This window comes from Agelaius phoeniceus, chromosome 5 (genome assembly GCF_051311805.1).
Source record: "Agelaius phoeniceus isolate bAgePho1 chromosome 5, bAgePho1.hap1, whole genome shotgun sequence".
Lineage (NCBI taxonomy): Eukaryota > Metazoa > Chordata > Aves > Passeriformes > Icteridae > Agelaius > Agelaius phoeniceus.
The window spans coordinates 29,633,848-29,646,687 of NC_135269.1; positions in this window are offsets into that span (position 1 = coordinate 29,633,848).

The window sequence follows — 12,840 nt, forward strand, 5'->3', positions numbered from 1 at the left end:
TGAGACACTGCACCATCCTGGGACACCTGTATCTCTCAAATGCAGCCCACATTTCAAGACTCTCCTAAAGGTCAGCAAGCCCACAAACCAGCAGTTGTGATCCTCGTCTCTTGTGGTTTTTGGTTTTTTTTTAAACTAATATAGATTATTTAATTATTGTAGTGAGGATCACTGTATAGAAAATCTGGAGACCACCCTAGGTGTGAGCTACAAGACAGTCAACATGGGCTTTTTTCCAAACACTCAAAGGGCCCCCTCTCAGCTCTTTCTACCTCCATAGCCACAACCAAGGAGTGGCACTTTGCTACCACCATGCCCATTCCAAAACCAGCCCTGCCTGGGTGAAAGCCATGTCAGGACAGAAGGGTGGTGCATAACAGACTATGCACTAGCAGTCCCAGTGTGTGTCAGGCTCCACACCTGCTTCAGACCAGTTCTGTCAGATAAGCAGGAGACTCCCACTCCTCTGCCATGGGTGTGAGACAGCTGTGTAAGCACTGTGCTGACCACAATATATCAAGCTGGTGGGAGCACAGTGACAGACCATTATGGAAGTGGTGAAATGGGCTTGGGACTGCAGAATATAGCATATGGTCTATGTTGGTATGGGGTTTGGGACAAGGACTTTCTTGCATGTTTGTTCCTGACTGTGAAGAGATGCTTGGTGGAGGCAGAGATGCACTCTGTGGGATGAACTTTGCTTTTCTAAGGATTAATTTTCTCTTGTCATTGTGTCTTGGTGGTTTTCACAGAATCACTGCAGATTTCTCTTTGTTGCCTACCACTTGGGCAGGTGCTTGTCAGACTGGCTCACCTGATTGTTATTTTTTCCACAAGCTACCTTTCTTCCTTGTATGTTTGTAAAGGCTTGAACTGGAGTGTGAATTTTTGGCTTCTTGCTTAATAAGGCTATCAAAACTGCTGTGTTCCCTTCCTGGAGAAAAAGAGCATAAGGCTCCCTGCCAAATGCATGAGGGACCAAGCAATGCGTGCTGTAAAAAGCCTTTGTGCATGGCAGCTTCACATCTTCACCAGCATGTACAAATGCTGTTCTAAATTTTTATCTCTACAGGTGCCTGCAAAGGGGATGCAGGACCCTTGGAATTGTTAAGACCTCTGGCCAAGTGCTTTGACTCCGCGAAGTTGCTGCAGCCTTCAGGTTATCTGGGTAAGCATCAGGAGTCCACTGTGATCCCCTGCATGGCTGTGTGGTTCTGTGGGTCCATCCATATGCAGGGCTGTGGGGAGAGAAGGTGCATCCCATGCTTGACAGGAGGGAAGGCTATGAGCAAGCCAGATAGAAAGACTCTCTCTGAGAGAGAGTTTGTGAAAACTTCCCACGTTCTCTGAGTGTGTTTTATGTTTGCTAAGGGAGTAGTTACTGCCTTGTCCTTGTGTGTTGTCCCTGTCAATCTTGTTTTAATTTCTCTTTATCCATAAGATAGCAGAGAAAGGCTTCATTGTGCTGTGTTTACTGTTTCAGGTACCTGCTTCAGTGAGTAAAGGCACAGATTTTGTAATTTTGGGATAAGCAAGCAGCTACTCAGTGTGAGCAGTGGAAGAGAGAGACACAAGAAACCAGTTGGTGGGGACCTGGGCTTAAGAGAAGGGGAGTAACAGGTGTTGTGGCTGTCAGTAGCTTGAAAGGGAAGATGCTATCTTCTTTGGGCCACAAACATGAAAATCTCAAGAAATAAGAAACTCAAAAAAACCCCATATATTTTTCAAATAAGATGTCTGTGATTTTTTGTGGCCATTTTTGGTAATGTGTGTGCATATGCACACCACCCTCAATAATAAAATTTCACAAGAAAACCTCTCTGGTAATGTGTTTTTCTAAAACTAGGCAGCAAGACCTGCAGAAGACTCGAGACTGCCTCCAGCAGCCACTTCAGCCCAGCATCCTCTGCATCAAGCAGGACATGACAGAGGCAGACAGAAGTGCTCGGGCCCCTGCAAGGCACCTGGATGGGCCCCAGGCAGGATGTGCTTCCATGCCACCCACTCCAGCACTTGTGCAAAGGGTGAGTGGGTGGCCAGGGTGTGACATCACAAGCCAGCATCTGCTCAGGTCCTTATGCTGCTCCAAAACACCACGGGCTATAAAGGACACAGAAAGCTCAAAGCCATCTCCCAGGGTTTTATCCCTAAAGCCTCCTGGGAAATCAAGCTCTCGTTCAAGACCCAGACTTAGTCTCATGGGAGATGGCAAACATTGAAATGAGTCTCAGAACTGAAGCTCATCTTTTTCTTGTTGACAGCATTCAAATCTCTCCGGTTTTAGGCCATGTTTTTATAGTTGTTTTCTTGTGGTTTTTTTAATCCATTTTGTTATAAAGTCATCTCTGCAATTCGGAGAGATTTCAAACAGAAATGTCTTATGTGAGTGTGGCAGAAGACAGCTGATTTTCAAAATTACCCTTCAAGCCAACCACAGAAAAAAAGCAGAAAGAGAAGACAGAAATGAGTCCTTTTCACATAAACAGGCATGAAGTTGCCATTTATGCTGCAGTTCATGTTTTTTTATGTGAGTCCAGTATGTTCCATCAGCACTGTCGATACAAGTGTTATTTGATTAGGAAGCTTGAATTAAGTGGCTACTCCTTAAAAAGTAGTCTCTCAGTCTAAACTAAGGGATTTTAATTAAGGCACTTCCTTATGAGGAACAGTAAAGGGCATTGGTAACATGAGATGTTCAGTGGATTAGCTCCTGAGAGGAGCCAAATCTTTGAAGCATTGTCAGCTGGAGGTCCCCTGGTCTGCCAGGCAGGCAGAAGAGTTTTGGAGAAGGAATCCTGGCCACAATATGCTGCTGTTCTTGCTGTCTCACATGCACCACAGGCAAGTCTGGTCCTGAGAAAAGCCCTGCAGCAGCTCACACCATCAATGCAGACATAATCATGATGGCTCAGAAAGGAGCAGCAGTGCAGAGAGAGGAGTCCTCTTTAAAAGGAGGACAGAAAACTGCTGGCATGCACAAACAGGGCTTCTTTCAGGCATGTGGACCTAGAGGACTTCATAAATGTCACAGTCAGCAAGAAGAAAGGTAAAACAATTATATCTGTGGTCTACAGAATGGCGTGCAGGTGATTTGTTGTCAATGGTAGCTAGGCAGGGGTGTCTGGAAAATAGCAAACTGTGCTAACAGGAGATTAATAGATAATCCTCTGAGTCACCATCAGTTGGGCAGTTGCTGCTTAGTGGGGAGAAGATGAAGAGTGGAAAATTAGTGTAAAGGGTGTCAGAGGTACGTGTTGTTCCAGGTGCAGCAAAACAGAGGACATGCCACTTCCTTGGGGATTTGCATTCTCTGTCTCCCTTCCTCCACCTTTGTTCCCTTGCATCACAGCAAATCCAGCACTCAGCTTCAAGTGCCAGTGACAACACTTTGCTACAAGACTTTCAATTCCTCCAATAGCTCCTAGATATCTCACTCCTCCCACACCCTTATCCTTTCCTGTACCTACTGCTTTCAGTGTCCCTCCACTGTGACCTGGACAGAAGGCAGAAGATTCTATGCTCTTTAGAGCTATTTAAAATAATTTCAATAAAATTATTGCTCCACTGTGATAATAGAAGCTTTCCTCTCAAAAAGGCAACTAATTTGGGCCTCCTTCCTCTCTGCAGCTGCTTGTTATTCCAATACTAGGATAGGATCTTTGAGATTTCCACCTCACTGTAGAATTTGGTGGAATTCAATCAACCTGAACAAATTGATGAAGAAGGGGACACACACATAGGAATTCCACAGTGCCATAAATGAAATTACCGTACAAAATCCAGCTACAAAAGATCTTACTGCTAGTCATAAAAGGAAGAAACTGGTTTCATTTGCAAAGAATTTGCAATCTGGCTTCTGTGGTTTTCTGCAGGGGAGACTGATAAAGGTCTGAATTCCAAGCAAGGGTGTAGGCAGAATAAAAGAATTAGTCTCCTCCTTTAAATGATGGGAAACATCAAACTGATTAGCCCAGCAGACTTGTACAAGGAAACAATTTTTATATCTGTACTCAAATAACAACAATACAGTCCATTCTTATAGTATGCATCAGCTGAGGATCTCAAAATGCCTTGGAGCTTGCTGAGCACTCCCACCTCTGCTTAAAATGTGCCATCTTTGGAGAGATACGCAACAGCTGCTTTGCACAAGAGCTGTTGGAAATGTGGAAGAGTTCCATATTACATCTTTCCTAAATGGGGATTGATCAATATACCAAAGGTGGTGTTTTGTACAGTCAAGAGAAAGGCTTGGGTGAAAGGAACATGGGTGTTACCCTTTGTGGGTTACCTCTTTTGACCTAGCTAGATATGCCTACACAACATTTAGACTGTGTACAGAGCAATCCCGTGGCGCCCATGAGGATTTGGCAATGTCATGGCACCAGATGGCAGAACTGAGGACTGAAAGCTAGGATTTGTTGGTGGTGACCAAAAGTTTGTCTCCCAGGATGGCTGTTTCATCACCCATGGGACACAAGTTGCTGATGTCAGTGCACTTCTCAGAGAGTAAGTTCTCAAATTACCAACACTGTCACCAAGGTCAGCACAATTAGCTTTCCTGCTGGTTGTTTCAGAAATTAGCCCAAGGGTTGTGTTGAGCCTTTTCCCCCTTAAAATCTCATGGCTTAAATGTAAGCCAGACCAAAACTTGCAGAGTTATGGTGGGTGTTGTTCCTGTACCCTTGAGAAATGGCTGCTGATAGAATTTGGAAGTGTAATAACAAGCAGCCAACCAATGCTGATTTTCAACATCCAACCTCAGCCTTGCTCCAGCCATATCTGACCAGTCACATCTCATGGATATGTGTGACACTCACAGATACCTTCTGCCTCACACTGGCCCACCCTGAGGTGCCTTGTACATGCCTAGTGCAGAGCTGCTGTTCGGCCTGGCTGGGGCTCGTGCTGGGGTCAGGCACAGCCTTCTCGGTCACACCTGCCCTGCAGAACTGCAGACGTGGAGCAGGGCTGCTTCAAGACAAGGCTCATGCTCCAGCATCATCCCCACCCCTTTAGTTACCAGTGCTCCAGCCCTACATGACCCAGTACCCCACATGCCATGTTAGAATCAGCATGGTCTTCCCAAAAATAAGCATGCACAGGAATTTTTATGTAATCATGGGTTAAGCTACTGATCTAACTTTGTTCATGCTTTTGCAAGAGGATTTTGCTGTTACTGCCCAGGAAAGCTTCCTATCAGCTTAGTTTTGTACTCCTGACCATGGCACACGAATGGCAGGCTCCAAAATATACCACGATAACTTTGCAACCCTGCTTTTGTCCATCAAAGGGCTTATTTGTCCTTTGTCACCACATGTGGAATATTGCCTAATAGAGCAGAGATCTATCTATACACCTTACAAAATTCAGGCTTTAATAGGTACTTGGGTTTCCAATTGTTTACTTTATTTACTACCTCTGGTTTCCAAAATCCTAAGCTCCTGGGTATGCTTTTCCGAAATTTATCCCAGTTGATAGTGCCACACATAAGCTTCTGTATTACCCAAAAAATGTCTGTGGTCGCTACTCCAATGGCTCCTCAAGCACTCAGTGCTTGAAGTGTTTGCAAATGATCTTATTGATTCTGTGTCCAGTTTTAAACTGCTTGCATATAGCAACTAAAAGAGCTTCCTACTGTCTCTGTCTGGACAAGCTGGCCTTCAAAACCACAGTCCCCTGTGCTGCCAGGCTGTTCATTAACACCCTTGCATTATTAATGCACTGAGAATGGAGCTCTGTGGGAAACAAGTGGTCTCTAAATCTCCCTGTATTCAAAAGAGGGTCCCCAATGGCTCAAATCTTGCTCCTCCATCACATTTCAGCTCTCTGATTCTCACTTGCAGGTGCTAAAGCTTAAGGCTGGGTCCACAATGGGTAGTCAGCAACTGTAGAAAGCAGGAGAAAGAGGTCAGGGCAAGACTTGAGGAACACCCAAATATAATGGTGAAAATTGATACCCAAAACTACACCTCTATACCAGGAAAACTTGAAGAACAAGGGATAAATGCAGCCCTTACTGGCAGACATCATGGTAGGTAAGTTATGATCACCCAGAAGGACATTGGCAAGTTATCCAGCAGATGCCCATGGTCCTGTTCATACATTTCATAAAGAAAGGACCTCAGCTCCTTTTATAAAGGAACAATAAATTTGATAATGATATTTCTTTCCAAAATGAGATTTGGAGTGGCACAGCTAGTGATGCAAAGAAGGGAAAATCATCAGCTGTGACAGATTACTCTGCTGCAGACAGCACATTAATGAACAGCTCTCCTTTAGATAAATTCCTTTATCAAACCCTGACACTCATGTAGAGGAGTCCCCCCTCCCCTTCCCATTTATACATGTTTCCATAGTATTCTTCTTTTCCCTCCCAGTACCCTCTGTCTTGTGTTGAAAACATTTACATGTAAAGTGGACTGATCATCAAGCTCTGGGGCTCTCTGTAGTCACTACAACAAATTACAAATTATGTGAACTGATGGTATGAAATGAATAATCTCTGCAAATGGCATGATGTGCTAGCCTGTTTGCTGCATTAGTCAGACACTTTGCTTCAGTTCAGCAAAGTGCTGCCAAAAATTCTGACCACACCCAGAAAGAAACATGAATATATTCCTCCCAGGAAAACAGAAAGCTTATTTTAGTTAATTTTTGAAATGACATGGTAGCCAGCTAACTGGATTTGACACAGAAAGAGAAAAAGAAAGCAGTCTAGCCCTCCTTCCTCAGAAGCAAATTATAAATAATTCAAAGAGTTTTTTAATTATTGGGCTATTACAAAAATGCAGACAAATGATGGATGTGTGCAATATATACAATTCCATGTGCGACTTTAGGGGTAAAAGTGTGAATAGATTCTAGACAAGCACATTGCATATCATTAATGTCCCCTTTGAGGGTTTCAGAATATCAGAAGTTTAAAAAAAAACGAAAGAAAAAACATCCCTCTTAGGTCAAACACAGGATTGGCAGAGACTTGTGCAGCCCTGTGTCCTGACTCAGAGACTTACCCAACAGATGCTTTGTAAAGAGTATAAGGAAAGAAAGCAAATGCAGAGCAATCCTACACTTCCACACTCAAGCAGGCACTGTGGGGACTTTTTAAGCTGGAGGCTACATCTGGAGCTTGATTTTTAATAGCCACAGAGATGCTTACTGCTCAGGTGGTCTTTCTCTGCATGCTGGGGAGGTTCACCTTGTAAATGGAACAGAGGAACAGCCCCAAGGACTGCTCTAGGCTGATGCAGAAACAGCTACCACCTGCCCCTGCTCCTCCAGGGAGCCCCAACTTCGGGGCCCAATCAGTCCTGGGTTCCTTTGCTGAGAAAGCCAACAAAAGTTATTATCATTAATATAAATTGTGGTGATGGACTCCCTAATTCTGTTCAGAGAGGTTATTATACAGCTATTACACTGCAACAAAATGTGACCACTACTGATCTGGGCTGGTTTGAATTAATGATCCAGAAATGAAAGGCTCTATATCCTATTAACAGTCTGCCAAGCAATGCCAAAGCCCATTACTTTGGTTTATTTGTAACCCGTCAGGAAGGACCCAATGCAAATCCAGATCTGGAGTCAATCCAGAGAAACTCAAAAAGGCATCCCTACAGTCTCTCTCACAGGGCAAAGCAGAAACTACAGTGGGGAAACACTCATTTCCATGGTGTTTTGTTCACCCAGATGCATGCTGGAGGGCGATAGTGGAAAGAGACTGGGGAGAGATGAAGAGGGACTTGGACCCCCCAAAAAAACCCATCTGCTGCACCAGAGCTGCAAGGTGTAAATTCACGACAATTACCTTCGATTTCAGCTCTGGTCAGTGCACAGCCCTGTTTTGTACTTTGCTGGTTGCAGCTGGCCAAAGAGGGGTGGGTTTGGCAGTGGCAGGTGTGCACCTTGGGGACAGGTCCAAGTGGGTACACCCCATCGCCTGTGATGTGCAACCCCTTCCCTGCTGGTCCATTTGAGCCAGCAGGACCCTTTAGCTGGCACAGGGCCACCACAACAGGACTGTTCCATAGCATGTTTCAACCCAGCTCCCCACCCTACTACCCACACAACTGTTGGTGCAGGGAGTGAAACTTCTCTACCACAGCAATAACTTTATGTTCTTGTGTTAATTCAAGCAATAACGTGATAAGGGAATACCAAGAATACTGTGCTGGGAGCGAGTTATGATTGTGGGGCCATGTGCCAGTCTTGGCAGCTTGATGCAAGTGATTGCCTATGAAATAGCCCAGGTAGGCTGTGTGTTGGGCTGGCAGCCCAGTCACGTGCAGCACTGCAGGTTTTCTATCTGCTTACTGCTGGAGACTGCAAGTAAGGATAAGCATACAAGTGAGCTGAGGCAATCTGCAAAAAAGAAATCACATCTTCCCTAGCCATTGTTACCATTTGATGCGAAAGCAGGAGGAGAAGGGGGAGAAAAGGCAGCCTTTCCTCCAGGCCCCCTGCATCCTCTGCTTCTGAACGAGCTGATGCAACAGCATCACCACCTCAGCAACTGACTGCAGCCTTGATCCAGTCCAGGCTTTCTGCAGATCCCTACTGGAAGGAAGCCATTTTTCTTGAGTGTATTTCCAAGAAACAGTTGACAGCCTTGGCACAGCTATTCCTGGAAATGTTCAATAGGTCATCTTCTGGAAGAGAGTGCTGACTGATGGAATTGAACAGATCTTGTTCTGCGTGCCGCACACTGCTCGCTCCCTCTCTTGTGATGTCTTGGCTTGCCTTTGCTCTGTGCCCAGGCCCCCCACTGCCTTGGCCTGCCCACCCACTTGCTTCAGAGGCACACCAGCCAGGGTCCAACCTGCTCTACACCGAAGTGGCCACAGGATTCAGTGTACTGGGAACTGTATTTCCCTTCTGGCAGCAGTGCCGTGGTTGTCTTGTGCTGCCAGAACAATTGCTGCTGCGTGAAGGCAAATGTCCCCAGCCTGTAAATTCCAGAGCTGCCCCCTTTGCACACAGGCACCAGTGCCATGGAAATCTTGTGCACGTACAGAGAGGGGCGTGTGTGTGGCATGGGGACATTGGCTGTCCGACTGTGCTGTCCCTGCTTGTCCCCAGTACAAGCATATGCTAGAGATGGGCTTTCAGCTTTTGTGTCACATTGTTGTTTGCCAGCAGCAAGGAAGCTCAGGGTGAAGTCATGCTAGGAGAAAGTTTTTTAAGGTGAGGCACTCTGGTGAGGGAAAAACACAAGATCCATGTTGGGTGATTCCTTCTGAGCTTCTCCTGTGTTTAACCTGCTTCTGGTGGTAATTGCCAAGGAAGATCTATTCCCTTCACTGTTTTTGGGGCGGATCCTGGCATCCCTTACTAACTGAGGAAAAGGTCTTGGACAATGATCACGGCCCAACCTGGGCCAGGGCAGGTCAGGATGTCTTGCTGGCACTCCCGCACAGGGTGAAGAAGTGCTGCCATGTGCCAGGACACCCCGCCAGCAGCAATGGGGAGGGTCTGGGAGCAGGGACAGTCATTCAAACCTCTGTTTACCAGTTTTGGCATGTAGAAATTGCCAAGGATTGTGCCTTCAGGGCACCAATCAGGAGGAAAGTTGCTTCATTTTAGAAAAGCACTTAAATTTTCTCCATGCAGAGTTCCACAGCCTGGCTCTGCAGTGTTCCAACCAGCCTGGCTGCAGATGAGGTAGAGCTCAGGACTCCACTGCATCTGAGCTTCAGGGTCAGGCTTGCCCTTCTGCCCACAATAGGTATTTTATATCCATGTTCAGAGAGTTTTAGAATGGCTCGATACTTTTAATTCTGGCCCAGATAGCTCCTTATCTTGATGAAGGATCTTTGCTTCTGTAACAGCACAACCCAGAAGGTATGTGCTGTAACCACCAACAGCAGCCATGTAATGTTCCCTGCCCCTGTCCAATGAGAGGAGCAAAAGCAGGGCTTGTCTTCATGTACTTGGAGATGGGTAAAGCCCTGGAAGTACAGCCTGGGTGTCTAACTAGGATGTGGCACAAAAGAGCTGCCCTGTCGTTTGGGCTGTGGTGATTCTTCAGGTTAAATACTATTTTTCTTCTGCATTCTGTGAATGTAGCTGTTAAATAAAATAACTTTTAAACAATGCTTTGCAGGTTCTACATTGTCCCACTTCAATGTTATCCACAAATAATGTACTTGCACTCTGACAGGAGTTAAATTTCAGCTATATCTGTAAAAATATCAAGACCCCTTTACTGGTGAGTGGTGCAAGGGGGGTGACCCTGAGCTCACTGTGGGGTGCACCTGCTCTGCCACATTGGCAAAGCTGCGTTTTTCCAAATCTATGCCTTCTAGTGCTTTTTTAGAGGCATTAATAAACATTTCAAATCATCATTTGTTACTGACTTAATTACTGGTTGTCACCACTCAGGATTTCAAACAGCTGACAGTGAGAAACACCCTGTCATGAGCACTATGCAAGAGGAACTCTTGGGAAAGAAAGAAAGAAAAAATCTCTAAAATAAAGGATAAGTCATTCAAAGCAACACCTTTTGGGGTCCTTGCCTCTTAGGGGGTGGATATAGAGAAAAATGCACAAAAGTCATTTATCAAGCATTCATTTTTCATTCATTCGTTCATTTACTCTTAAAAAGCTTTTGAAAGGCTCTGAAATTTTCAGGAACACATGGATGCTAGCAGGACTAGCTGCCATGCCTTCCCTGGGGTCTAGGGTTCCTACCCTGGCAGTGGAGGCTGCAATTCCATGGTCCTCCATTCCAGCGCAGTCTTGGGCAGTGGGAGGGCCTCCTACAAGGGCAGGCTTGGCAGAGCTGTGTCCAGCTGAAGAACACACCTTTCACCTGATCCTCTAAGAGACCACTTTCTTTATGCAAGACTTGCTGAGTCAGCAGGAAAAGCCATTTATGGCTAAATGCAAGTAGCTCGGGGTAAGACTTGGGGAAGGGGTACAGCAGAAGGGGACAAGTTGAGGGTTTTGGGTAACTGCAGGAGAACTGATTGTCCTCTAGCTGAAAAATAAATTCTAGCCTACAGTCTGGGACAACATTCACATGGAAGATGTATCTTTAAAACCACACAGTGTTTACTAATAGAAAATCCTTTCCTAAACCGAGATTTCTTATAGCTTGATGTCTGCTGATGGGCAGACATCAGCTAACAGTCAGCATTGCTTTGTCATTTTATTCAGAGGTGAGGGGTTTTAGAAGCTGTTTAGAAACATCTCTTCTATTTTACTTGGCTGTGCATCTCCTCAGTATCTGGACAACTTGTGGCTGGATAGTTCTCAGTGACTCACAGATAAAACCTATTAAAAAAACCCCTTAGCAGTGACGCACCAGATGTGCAGTGAAATTTTAAAAACATGCTATGACTTTTTAGGAATACATGCAATTAATATTAAACAGATGCCTGAAGTTTCCTGCACAGCTGTTTCTCTGTTATGTGTCATGACTTTTAATGGCACTGAGGTGAGACACACAGACATGAGGAAAAGCAAGCCTATTCCAAATTCAAGATTTTAAAATTCTAGCAACAAAGGGTATAGGGGGTGGCGGGTTGGTGGGGTGAAGCCAAGCCACTGAACCTCTCACAAGGCACAAAATGGAACATATTTGCTCAGGAGTGCTGCAAAGCAGACAGTCAAGTATCTTGGTCAAGATAACAGATACAATCTACTGCTGGGCATTTTATCACCTTTGTTGGGCACCCTCATCTTTGCTGGTTCCCTCTGAAAGATCTATTTTTGTAGCAGTGATCCACTCTGAGTTTTTACACAGCTGGGACTAGAACTCGATTACAAGGCTGCATTTTGTTCCAGAATCCCTCTTGCTGTGCATGAACTGTTTAGACAAACAGAGTAGGTATTTTTCCAAGGAAGCTTGTCTACCAAGTTTCAATTTCCTTTTATTGGATACATGAACCCTTTATTACCCCCAGAAAGGCCTCCCTGAAATTCACTTTATCAGGATATCCACAGCTGGTGAGATGGCAGAATTAATGCAGCAGCCATCAGCATTGGCAGCCAGAAGCATCAGGAGCTGAAAACACCTTGTCTGAAAAATCAGTACTTTGGTGGGGGGTGGGGGCATTGATTTAATCTGACACAAGGGATGGGATCTCAATTAATGTACAAACCTATGGATGATCTAGGCATCAATTATAGTCACTGGGGTGAGAACTCATCCTAGGAAAAATAAGAAAAGGTAAACAAATTGCACCCAAAAGGCACTGCCTTCTCTCCCTTGACTGTAAAAGGATGTGACAGGGATCGGCTCTGATGTAGTTGTCACTATGGGAGTTGTCTAAAATTAGGTGAATTCTTTGGCTTTATAACACTAAATGTTTGGCCAAAGCTACACTCCTTCAAGTGTCAGTGAAAAAGAGATCCTTCTAGAAGATGTCAAGCACTTCTACCCGACAGGTGGGCTGAACTGCCTGCCAATAGGGCCCATCTTCATTCTGCTGTCCATAAGAGAAGTGGAGGAGACATGCCTGATCATTAGCTGAAAGTCAGTGAAGCTGGTGAAGGGATAATGTCAGGTCTCCATCTTGTAGGGTTTCTTTTCTTCAAGCTCACATCCTCCTCATTCTTGACCTCAGTAAGGCCACAGCTCATCTTTTGGCTGGCACGGCACAAATGTGTCGGTACCTTCGCATTTCCTTGTGTATCTTTTCTGCCTCCAGGGATAAGCAGCTACAGTGACACAGGAAAGCCCCTGGATGATGAGCAGTTCCAAACTAGATACTCTCTGGTCCCTTACATATGGTGCAGCTCCCCTTCCCACCGATCCCTCCCATGGGGATCTCCGTGGCCCCAGATTTCTCCAGCTGCTGTCATTCCCTGTGTCATTTTGGAGGCTTGTTATAGTTCTGA